Source organism: Ictalurus punctatus, chromosome 9, assembly GCF_001660625.3.
Source record: "Ictalurus punctatus breed USDA103 chromosome 9, Coco_2.0, whole genome shotgun sequence".
NCBI classification, from domain to species: Eukaryota; Metazoa; Chordata; class Actinopteri; order Siluriformes; family Ictaluridae; genus Ictalurus; species Ictalurus punctatus.
In genome coordinates this window covers 6,503,022-6,515,000 of record NC_030424.2, presented here as the reverse complement: position 1 = coordinate 6,515,000, position 11,979 = coordinate 6,503,022, and the positions used below count along the sequence as shown (strand labels likewise).

Genomic DNA, 11,979 nt, shown 5'->3' with positions numbered 1-11,979 from the left:
TTTGAGAACCACTGACTTAGGGAGGTTGAAAACCTTGCTGCACTCTCTATCAGTTTCAGAGGTCGAATGGCACTCAGAGGCAGACGTGCCGGGTGCGAGTTGCAGAAGTCCAATCTCGAAATGACAAGAGACTGAACCAGCACCTGAGTGGCCTGTATGGATAGAAATGGATGAATTCTGATGTTGTAAAGGAGCGTGTCAGATTAGCAATTGTCCAAGGTTGCATGCATTGACCGAATTTGAGATCATAGATTTTCTTTGCACCGCTGAAACTCATTTTCTACTACTACAATCAAGCAGCTAATATTTCAGTGCATCGCAAGGATTGTGCAACTTTCCAGCCGATTGGACTCTTCAATCTCCAGTTCAGTCAACAAATTAGCTAAATGGGTTCCACCACCTATGAAAACTTTGTGCACAGTGCTTAACTTTTACTACAACCAGTACTTCCCCTTGTAACATCAAGATTTCTCTGCCTTATTGTGTACTCTAAAGCATGAACACTGTGAGTATGTTGATAACTCAAAGCGGCTTGGCCCACTGAGTATTTGAAACGAGGTTAAATAAAAAGTCGTTTGTATAACATTGCTTACAATAAGACACGACAGTCAAAAGAGAGGTTTCATTTTTTCTTTTGATTCAAACTGATGACAAGAGAGGGGTGCAAAATATGGCACAACACCTACTTCAGAGAGTTGGCCGTCGATGTCCATTGTTTTTCTACTATTCTACATATGCTCAGAAACTATCTTGCATTTTGTAGCTAATCATGACATCACTCCAAGACACAAAGGGTGATGCTAGGCGATAACAAAGGACACCGCTTACTAGTTTATACTTAACTAACATAAAATAAGCATTTTCCTTTTCCATTGTTTGTGGCATTCATTTCAGCTGAATATTAATCATATTCATTTGAGTCAAAGTATAGGTAATAAAACTCGTGTTCATGGATTATATGGGGAGTTATCATATAATTGAGGCACCTGCTTTTGAAGGCGTTGCTGTTTTCGCTGCACGGTTGCTCAGTCGTTCATAGAACTTACTAGCGTTTCTAGCTAACGTTTCAATTAAAGCATAAAAGCAAGATACTGATCGGATATTGTTTGTATTAAGGACCATTTGCAGTGGTGCCACAAGCGAGCTGAAAGGTATCCGTTACTTTATGTCACGATAGCGGTTGAAATAGCTAGCAACATGCCGGGAAAGCACTGTCTATTCTTTTTGGTTTAATGTTAAATAATAGCGAAACAATGCTTACCTTACTGACAATGTTTATAATGGTGATGCGCCGTGTGATTTGGGCGGAAACAGGAACTGAGGCCACAGCTGAGGAGACGGAGACCGGAAGAACGTGCTATTACCGCGCATGTGTGTGTGTAATCGCTGCTACGGCCGTTGACGAGATTCCACGGCTCAGCACAGCGCATGCGTAGGACACAAGCTACAATAATTTACGCTTCATTCAAAAGACATAGCTCGAATACGCCTGTCTTAATACCGTTGTGTTTACCCAATACCCGCCCCCTGCAGGATTAACATGTGCACACATTTGATTACGCATTGCGTCTCTACCCGATCTGTACCGCGCATGTGTGTAATTTTACGACGTTACAGCACATTTTGTGGCATTTCAAAATAATCGTTGGGTGCTGCTCAATATATTTTTTTTTATTTAACATAATGAACAGATTATACATTTATAATGACATTCACAAATGCAAATAAACGGTATTAAAGCAGGGTACATAGCGTAAATAAAGGAGAAAGGAGTAAAAACTAGTTACAAGCAAAGTCTCTATTAAATAGAGAGAAATAAGGTTTTGTTTTCATACATTTATGAATAAAGAATCTGTCCAGAATCAACATTATATTAATAAAAAATTCTGTCTTTTTATCATCCAAATCCAAGTAATCTAATATACAAATAATCCAAATAATTTCTAGAAAAAGTGGGTAGTGACTCTGTCTCCAACCAATGAGATTTATTTTCCCAGAAAATATTTGAGTGCATACAAGAAAAGAAAAGATGATCAGTTGTCACTATGTCAACTGGCAATTTGGTCAAAATTAAACAGGTGTCTTAAAAACTCACTTGACGGATATATACCATTAAATATTTCGAAATGGGTTTCCTTTGCTGTAGGGGCCACTGGAAATTGACACTGGAAACCTAATAAAGTGGATTTTCAATTTTTGTGCAATTTGCAATCAACTACAAACTTGCAAAATACCATTATGGTATAGAAGTGTAGATTACAATATAGAATTAAAACAGGAGCGAATAAGTTTCTTGGGGAGCATTGTCATGAGGTCATTACCATTAAAGAGAAGGGATGGGAGTTCACATGATCCATCTAGCAAGTTAACAGAAGTGTTTTGTACCAAGTTTGTGAAAGTTTTTGGAATGGCACTTAATTCACACTCAAATTCTTTATGTTCACAATCTAGATTTTATTTAGTGCAAAAATCTCTAAACGTTAACAGACTCCCATCTTCATCCATTAAATGAACTACTGACCAAACACCCTTTTCAAGCTAATCAAGAATGCATAGGGTCTTATATCTGTATAAGATAAATCTATTATTCCAAATAGGTGTTCTATGTGGGGTGAAGTAGTGATTATATAATACCTTCCTATACAGCAAAACCTGTTGGTGAAAAGAAGATAATTTGATTAGCAGTAAAATCACATCTCAGTAGCAAATCAATTCCACCCAATTTCCTAAATATACCCCTGGGAAAGCAAAACCAATTTTTTTTTTCATTTTTAAGCCATAAAACTACTCAACAAGGCACCGTGGATGGCTGCCTCAGTGTGGAGTGCTCCTGTACTTGTGTAGTTTTTGTTTGTTTCTCCTGTGTTTAGTCAATTCCTTTTTTTGCCCATGTCTTGCTGTTGTTTTGTATTGTTGTGCAATGGAAGCTCATCTCACCGAGACAAATTCCTTGTATGTGTAAGTATACTTGGCAATAAAGTTGATTCTGATTCTTCAACATACCATTTATACAATGAAAGTCAAAGGCTTATAATCCATCGTTTTCATAATTGTGCTTTTCAGTACTCAAATTGATGCTTTCTCATTTCCTCGCTCCTCCGCCCTCCAGCCTGTGACCCGGAAATCGATCCAAGTCAATAATCTTGAAGGTGCTTCTCATTTCTTATTTGTGCATCCTTTCCTCATTTCCTTTCCTCTGTATAATTGGGTATTAGACTTCCTGAACAGTAGTTCAGTAGATGTTAGAGTAGGTGCAGAGTGCTCAAATAGGTATGCAGTGAAAAAAGTTACCCCACAAGGCAGTGTATGTAGCCCAATACTGTTTAATATTATGATTAATGACATATTTGATCAGGTCAGAGTTAATATAGGAAAGTCACTTTATGCGGATGATGGGGCACTCTGGGTTAGGGGTCGGAATATAGAATATTTAAGAAAGAAAATGCAACATGCAATAGGGAAAGTAGAACAGAGGGCAAATGAATGGGGATTTAAACTATTAATTTCAAAATCACAAGGTATATGTTTCTCTAAAGGTCATAAAACAGTACCACTTAAATTATATGGGCTAGATCTTGAACAGGTTAAGGCTGTGAGATTTTTAGGAATGTTTTTTGATGAGAAGCTGACCTGGGGTCTGCATATTGATAGAATTAAAAACAAAGGTAAAAAGATTAGTAATGTTCTGAGATGTCTGTCAGGGCGAGACTGGGGAGCAAGTAGGGCATCGCTCATAAATATATATCAGGCTCTTATGAGGGCCACCTTTGATTATGGCTGCCTAGCATATATATTTCGGCATCACAATCAAATCTTAAAAAGCTTGATGTGGAACAGGCGCAAGCACTTCGGATATGTACTAGAGCATTTAAATCATCACCAATGACTGCATTACAGGTGGAGACAGGAGAGATGCCATTGTGTATCAGGAGGGTTAAGATCATGCTGGCATATTGGGTAAATCTACAAGGGCACAGCAGGGTGCACCCCACAAAAGCCATCTTACAAGAATGCTCAGAGTTTTATAGGACTAACTTTAATAGCTTTGGATGGTTAGGAAATGTAAAGGCACAAAATGCAGGTCTCAGTCAGCTACAAGTAAGCCCCATTGTGGTGATACCAACTGTACCACCCTGGAGATTCATAAAACCATCTGTAGATACAAGATTACAACAAATATTAAAAGAGAATTCGAAAATAGCACCACAAGGGATAATAATTAAAAACTATATGGACCAATATCAGGATAAATTACTCATATATACAGATGGGTCAAAACAGCCTGAGACTGGCCGCACTGGTGCAGCTTTTCCATTCCTCGGTATGAAGTAGCAGTCAAAAAAAGGGCGACCGATTATTTATCAGTGTACACTGTAGAATTATTAGGAGTCCTATTGGCACTGCAGTGGTTGGAAAAAAAGAGCCAAGATGAGCCAAGATGTCGCTATAGCTTCTGACAGTCTATCAACACTATCAAGCATACAGTCAGGAAAAACATCATGCAGACAAGACGTTGTCTACCAAATACTTTATCTGCTTCTCATACTTCATGCTAAGGGGCTGAGTGTTTCCTTCTTCTGGGTTCCTGCACATGTAGGGATAGAAGGGAATGAAATTGTGGATGTACTGGCAAAAAGATCCATAAAACATGAAACAGTTGATATACAAGTACCATTAAGTAGAGCAGAGATCAAAACCATTATAAAGGGACATATGCATAAAATATGGCAGGAATACTGGGACACAGCTGACACCGGACGACACCTATATACCATATAAAAACAAGCAGGCATGAGTGTGAGGCAGGGTAGAAACCCAAAGGAAGAGATGATAATTACACGTCTTAGAATAGGTCATGCTGATTAAATCTAGCATTAAACAAAATAGGAAAACACCCCACTGGACTCTGCACACACTGCAGTACACAAGAGACAGTGAAACACATTCTGTTAGACTGCAAAAGGTATGAGGAGGAAAGAGATGAGCTAGAGATGCAGATTGGAAAACAAAACATGACACTAGAGAACTTGCTGGGGAAAACATCTGGGGAAATGCACCGCCCCCTAATGAACTATTTCATTCCAAAGTTAAACAACTACAGTATTATATAAGTTGCAGTTAAAAGACTTGTTGTAAATATATAACTTGTACGCGGTTGATTGTTATGACTGAGGATGTGACGAGGGGCCTGTACTAAGAATCCAGTTTGGGTGGCTAGCCAGGTAAGTTTAGTTTGTGCCAAACCTGGGTTTTAGGTACAATGACAGTGGCTTGGCTTTACCCAGTGTTCATCTCCATAGTAACATACACTCCACGGTTAACCTGCCCTGGGACAGGTTATGTTCTGGGTAAGAGAACTCGAACCCAACTTGGACCAATCAGCTGTGAGCAAAGTGACATAAGTGACGCAATTAATTCAACTTCTCAGCACAAATTGTAAGAAGAGAATGAGTTTATAGACAAAATCTCCTGGTTTTCCCTGATATTATTTGCATGAAAGATATTGATTTTCCGCAGATGAAATATCATATCTTTGTCAACTTCTTGAGCCGCACATTAAAACTCTGACAAGCTGAAGCCACGCTCTTACTGTATCGCAAACTGTATGCATTGCTTTGTGGTTTTTTGCGAGTGGTACATATTGTATGCGGTGGCATTATTCCTGTCCTAATATATTTTCACAAATTGATGTTTATTTTCAAAATATTTAATTAAAAAATTTAAATTTATATTAAATGAAAGTACATGAAATATGCTGGGGCTATAAGTTTTCAATTTGTTTATCCTATAAAAGTAAACTTAGGCATTTTAGCAATGTTCCACCAGCAATGCTCCACAGCTTTGGCAGCCAGAACAGTGTCGGTTTAAATCCCACATATTTCTGCATAATAATTTCTTGGTTTTCAGCAAGTACCGGAAGTACCATATCAGAAGTTTGCTACTTTTTTCCATGTTGAACGTTATTGGTTGTTTAGGGCCTATGTCACGCATTTATGTGCACGCACTCATGGACTAATCATAGGATGATGCCAAGTTCCCTGTAGAGGTTAGTGGGTAACTATAAAACAACTGTACTGTGTCTGCAACAATCATGATTTTTAGTAGTGAGGATGAAGATTGGGATAATGGAGGTATGGATTGGCAGAAAGTGGTGTTCAAAAGAAAGAAAAAGAAAAGTTGAAATTTAAGCAGCTCAGGGGCAGAGTCTGATGAAACGTTAAAGAGTGCTAGAGCAAATAAAAGTCAGAGGGCTAAAATCCAAATCAACAATTGGAAAGTTATAATTGTGTTTGATGAGAAGTACCACCTTATATCGATGGCTAAAGCTCAAGAAAAGGATGTAGGCAAAGTGAAGTATTTAGTCATGTGAAAAAATAGGTACACCCCATGAAAATTGTTGGCTTTTTTGACATATTTGGACAAGCAAACATTTGATCATCTTTGAAACATTGTCTATTAATAAAGTTGATATACAGTACTTGAACAAGCCCACAAGGAAAATTAGCTTTTTCAATCATTTATTCAACATAAATATCAATAGATGGGATATTCTTCTGTGGAAAAAGTACACCCTTGGCCTCGGAAGCTAGCAATAACGTCTTGTAAGCGTTTTTGTCCACCAGTCTCTGACATTGGCTTGCTGGAGTTTTTTTTGCCACTTTTCCATGAAATATTCTTTCAGTTGCAAGATATTTGAGGGTTTTCTTGCATGTGCTGCCTGTTTCAAATCCCCCCCTTCAATGGGATTCAAATCCAGGTTTTGACAAGGCCATTCCATAACCCTCCATTTCTTCTTTTTGAGCCATTCCTTGGTGGATTTGCTAGTGTGCTTAGGATCATTCTCCTGTTGACAGGTCCACTTTCAATTCAACTTCTGGACAGATGGCCTCACATTATCTTCAAGCACTCTTTGATATAATGCAAAATTCATAGTTGAATCAATGAATGCAAGCTGTCCAATCCCTAAAGCAGCAAAGCAACCCCAAACCATAACATTTCCACCACTGTGCTTCACAGTTGGTATGCTTCTGCTGAAAAGTTGTCTACGTTCTCTGCCGAACATTACTGTAGCCAAACAACTCTAACTTTGATTTGTCTGTCCAGAGCACATTATTCCAAAAGGCCTGGTCTTTGCCTATATGCTCATTGACAAACTGTATTCTTGCTCTAATTTTCTTTTTAGTCAGCAAAGACTTTTTCCTGGCATGCCTCCCATGCAGGTGAAATTTGTGCAATCTGTTTCTGTTTGTAGAACCATGCACTTTAACACCAACCGTTGCAAGACTTACTAGCAGCGTGATGATATTTTGTGGTTCTTGGAGACTTCTTTTAGCGTCCGATGGTCTATTCTTGGGCTGAATTTGCTGGGATTACTTGTAGATGATTTTCCTTACAGTGGACTGATGTATTTCAAATAATTTGCAGATCTTTTAAAATCCCTTGCTAGACTCATAGGCATCCACAACCTTTTTTTTCTGAAGGCCTTACAGAACTCTTTAGATATTGGCATGATGACACCACACACCTCAATAGCAAAGGATACACCAGATATGGGATATGAGAGGTTTAAATAAGATAGGTTCCACCTGCACCCCCTAAGCAGGTTCTAATCACTGGCACCCAATGTTGAACTTCTGATTTAATTTTATGGATTTGAAGGTGTGATAAATGTAGGGGTGTACTTAATTTTTTCTTAAATCATAAAAATTACTTAAAAATGTCCATTTTATGTAATTTTATGGTGCATCAACTTTATTAATAGGCACTGTTTCAAAAAGCATCAAATGTTTGCTGTCCAAATATCTCAAAAAAGCCAACAATTTCCATGGGGTGTAATTAATTTTTCATATGAGAGCGCATACATGTACCCACTGACTAGAGAACAACAAAATGCTCTATTGAAAATAAATGTGCTGGATGGGGAAAAAGTTAAAACTAATGTACCTGTCTCAGCTGCTAGACATTGGTAGCAAACATTTGGTAGTTATATCTGGAGTCCCACTATCTGTATCAATGGAGGAGATTAAAACAGAACTGAAAGGAGGGAAAGTACTTGGTGCTAAACATATTACTACAAAAAGAAATGGAGAAAAAGCAGAAACTGTAATCATCAACTTTGAACAAGACCTCCAAGAAATGAACAAGAAATGTTATGCTAGGCTGCTTCAGCTGTGTAGTAAGAGAGTTCATTCCTCAAATATTAATATGTTTTAAATGTCATACTGCCAGCCCATGCTTAGGCAAAGAAAGATGTCTCTCTCTTCCTCTTCTGTACAAATTTTATGAATTTATCACAGCAATGCATTTCCTGCAGCAAAAAAAACAGTCCTTGGTGCAAAATCCTGTGCAAATATCTTCAGAGTAAAAGACCAACAGTTTGCCTTGTCTGCCTCTTCCCCTACACCCTGGTGGATAGGACTTGAAAATGGCTCTGCACTCCAAGCATTCCCTGACGCTTTACATCTGTCTGATCTCTTTACAGTAGTCCTGAGAAAAACTCTTCCAGTTGGCCACACCTTAAAGTGTAAAGACAAAATAAAGGAAAAATAAATAAAAAGTTATGAATGTGGAGGGTCAAATTTAAATGCCTTATACCACAAATTTCAGTCAGAAAAATGTGCATTGGGGGGGGGGGGGGGGGGGGGTCTTACTGTCTAGCCAGGCAAAGTGTGCTGCTTTGTGTGAGCCAGGGCTTTCAACAGGCTAGGCAGAGTTAATAGCCTTGGACCTGTAGCACCGAGCACAAAATCACATTGCAAAAAAAACCCTAGCATCTGGCCCAGAGGAAGCCCCGATGAGGCCTGATCATGCCCCGGAAGTGACCGTGGAAACGCGACTGGCCCTGGCACACACTAACACGCTCGCTTTTGGCCTGACAGTGAAAACACGGCTATTGGGTGGCCAATATCGTACTTGTACATAATCCCTTCAATTTCATAGCTGAACAACTAGGTAGCTATAACAACTAGAAAAAAATATGTCTGCTGAAACAGTACACACATATGGAACAGTGCACACATATTGTGCATGTGCACAATAATTAATCTGCTTCGTCACACTGTCCCTGAAGACATTGCCTTTTGTACGGTGAACCACCTCCCCTCAGTGGTTGAGCGCTAAAAGAACAAATGTCAAGATGTAGGTAGGTATATTATTACTATATGGTAGATATATTACAGAGTAATGTTTAATGTAGGAACATGCAAACAACTACATACATTTGCAGAGTGAAGTTGTCCAATGTATTTCCGTTTGCTCTATGTGCCATTTGTGTGTCTGTGCCGGTGGTGGGATGGGTTTCTTTTCTCTCCTCCCGCTTCTCTAGGTAATGACATAATGACACCTCTGTGAAATCAAATCCAAGCCCCAAAGCCATGTACATTGTGTACTGTTACAATCCACAAAGAACAAGAGAATTAGCAGGTTACAACTTACAATAATTAACTACAATAACCATTCAAATTTAACTTACCATCAGTAGGTACATCCCACAGTTGTTCCCACCCATCTGCTTCGGAATTCCCTGTGAGGGTCAGATTAAAACAAGCACATACTATTCCCATCACATCAATTATTGTTATTGTACCATGAAAATCACGTACCACTGCAACCCTGAGTAGTATAAGTTACCTGTAGAACTCTTGACATTTCCACACTGAAATTCTGATTTAGCTGTAACGGCTGGCTTGTTCCTATCATCCATCAGGTTTTCAGTCTCCAAGTTTGGAAGAGATCCTTAAAGCAATAAATGTATTAGCAGATAGAATAGATCACTCTACATGCAGAGAATTATGCCAAACAAATATGTGATATTTTGTTTTTGTTGTGGTCAAGATGTCTGACCTCTGTTTGAAGAAGCGAGAGTTGTCGATGTGGGCTCTTGTCTTTTTGCTGTGTCACAAATTTGTGCACTTTCAATGCAGGGCTCTCTCGAATGCAGGACTCAGCTCCAAACCTATTTGCTCCTGAGTTGTAGATGCTGTACTCCTGCTGTAGGGCTGCACAATTAATCGAATATCGATTGCGATTACATGAACATGATCGACTGCGATATTAACGTTTAAAGTTCATCCTCTGCTCATAGAAAACTCTGCAGTTTAAATCAAGCACTTCCTAAACTTACAGCCAATCACATAGAGCAGCGCATGGATGACGTCATTTTGTAGTGCCAAAACCCGGAAACGGATTTGCATTTTAGCGCTCCAGCTGCTAGCTTCGCTTCGGAAATCATGACACTAATATGATGCTAAATGGCACTACAGAGGTTGTAACATCATCACACCGAACAGGAAAAAACTTTGCAGATAAACTCAGGGCTCTATAGTGCGACCATTTCTCTCGCATTTGCAACTGAAAAGTACTTTGTGCGACTGTGAATAAATATTTATTCGCACCGTTGCGAGTGACCTGTTCGGAGTTGTATAAAAACTACAGGAAGTCCAAAAGGCATCTACCCCGAGCAACAGTTACTTTCCCACTCCTTTTCATCACCTCAGTTAACCTGAACATCATCTGCTTCAACTTCCCAATCTCAAAACTGCCATCTTTTTTTGATCCTGCAAAATGACCTGAAACTGTGACCTGCTCGTGAATACACAGCTGCCTCGGGCAGAATAAATAAATTATAATAATGCTAACACTACAAGGTGGGTTTAATTCAAAATATTTATTAAATAATTCCTCACCAATCATTAACAAGAGTAGCAACTCTTCAGTCTGTACACATACAGTACACTGCCGCTCTCCTTCTACACCAACTCACAGCGCATTTACTTCATGTAAACTCGGGGTTGCCAGATATCACTGAAAAAGCCAACTCCAGTTTCCATGTTCTGATTTAATACCCCCAACACTGTACTGGGGAACCGATCTAAAAGGAACAACTGATAAACAAACATAAAACTACTCAAATGTAAAGACAGAAAATGTGCTTAGGTGTAAATAAATCATTTAATATTAAAAAATAGATATTATAATAACTTCATAAAATATAAATAATTATTCAATATCATTCATTCAATTTTTCGATCATTTAATATCAATTTGACATAAAGCTTAGTAATCTATTTCCTTTGAAAGCTATTAGCCTTTTTCCTAATATGGATAATTTTTGTGTTAGTCTACTTTTAATTAGGACTCTTTATTGTTTAAGATATTTTAAAATAAACATTTTGTGCTTGTTTATTTATCAATTAACCAATAGTATTTCTCATTGCTATTATTTTAATTCAATTAACAGTGGCCATGAGCAGAGAGCTTACATTTAACTGTTCATGACAGTCCTCCTGAGTAAAGCTTAAACAAAAAAAGATTGGTATCTGGATCGGTTTCGGCTGTAAAAATCCTGATCGGAGCATCCCTAATGAACACCATTAAACTAAAGCGCTTTGCATCTGATGGGTAAATGAACTCACCCAGTCACATCCTATATGAGATTATTCAGATATATACACAATATACACAGAGCGGTCCGTGAACTGCCTCCAGCCCAGAACCATGACAGTGGAAAATGTCTAATAGTGTAGCTTTAAATATATTGTATGGAAGGTGGAACAGGTTAACAGTTGTTTTTTGCATACAAAGATCTGAAACTGGTTCAGGTGTGCTGTGCACAATCCCCCCCAAAAAAATGTGGATGAAGATTCATCCACAGAGTAAATCCGTATTATAGAAAATGTTTGAAATCAAGTTTGGAAAAAGTTGTTGGAAGCTTGGTGATGGTGACGTTGAAGTCAAGCGACCATGGTGTAGTTCGTTTATAGCATACGGTTAGCTGTTTATTTCTGGAGATTGTATTTAGGCTTCAAACTTCATAAATGTTGTGTTGATTTGTGAAAATTATCTTGATGGACAGAACGTGTTAGTGTTGTAAACTTTTGTTGATCACAGAGGTTATTTTTTCCAATAATCCAAAAGTCTATGTGAAAATCCTATTGTGTTTTTGTTGAGGGAACCGGTGTGATGATAACTTCCGGGTTT

At 38.4% G+C, this 11,979-nt stretch overlaps 1 protein-coding gene across 2 annotated transcripts in view; it reads right to left on the bottom strand.

The window, feature by feature from the left end:
• The window catches only part of fut8a (fucosyltransferase 8a (alpha (1,6) fucosyltransferase)), an 87,475-nt gene extending 85,921 nt beyond the window's left edge, over positions 1 to 1,554 (bottom strand). Inside the window, exons 1-2 of one of the 2 annotated variants that reach the window (XM_047157507.2) lie at positions 1,262 to 1,554; positions 17 to 152 (exon numbers count right to left, since the gene is read on the bottom strand). The gene's annotated coding sequence lies outside the window, so the exon portion shown is untranslated. The remainder of the gene's footprint in view (positions 1 to 16; positions 153 to 1,261) is intronic. The other variant, XM_017476586.3, reaches the window with a different exon arrangement.
• Between the last annotated feature and the right edge of the window lie 10,425 nt (positions 1,555 to 11,979).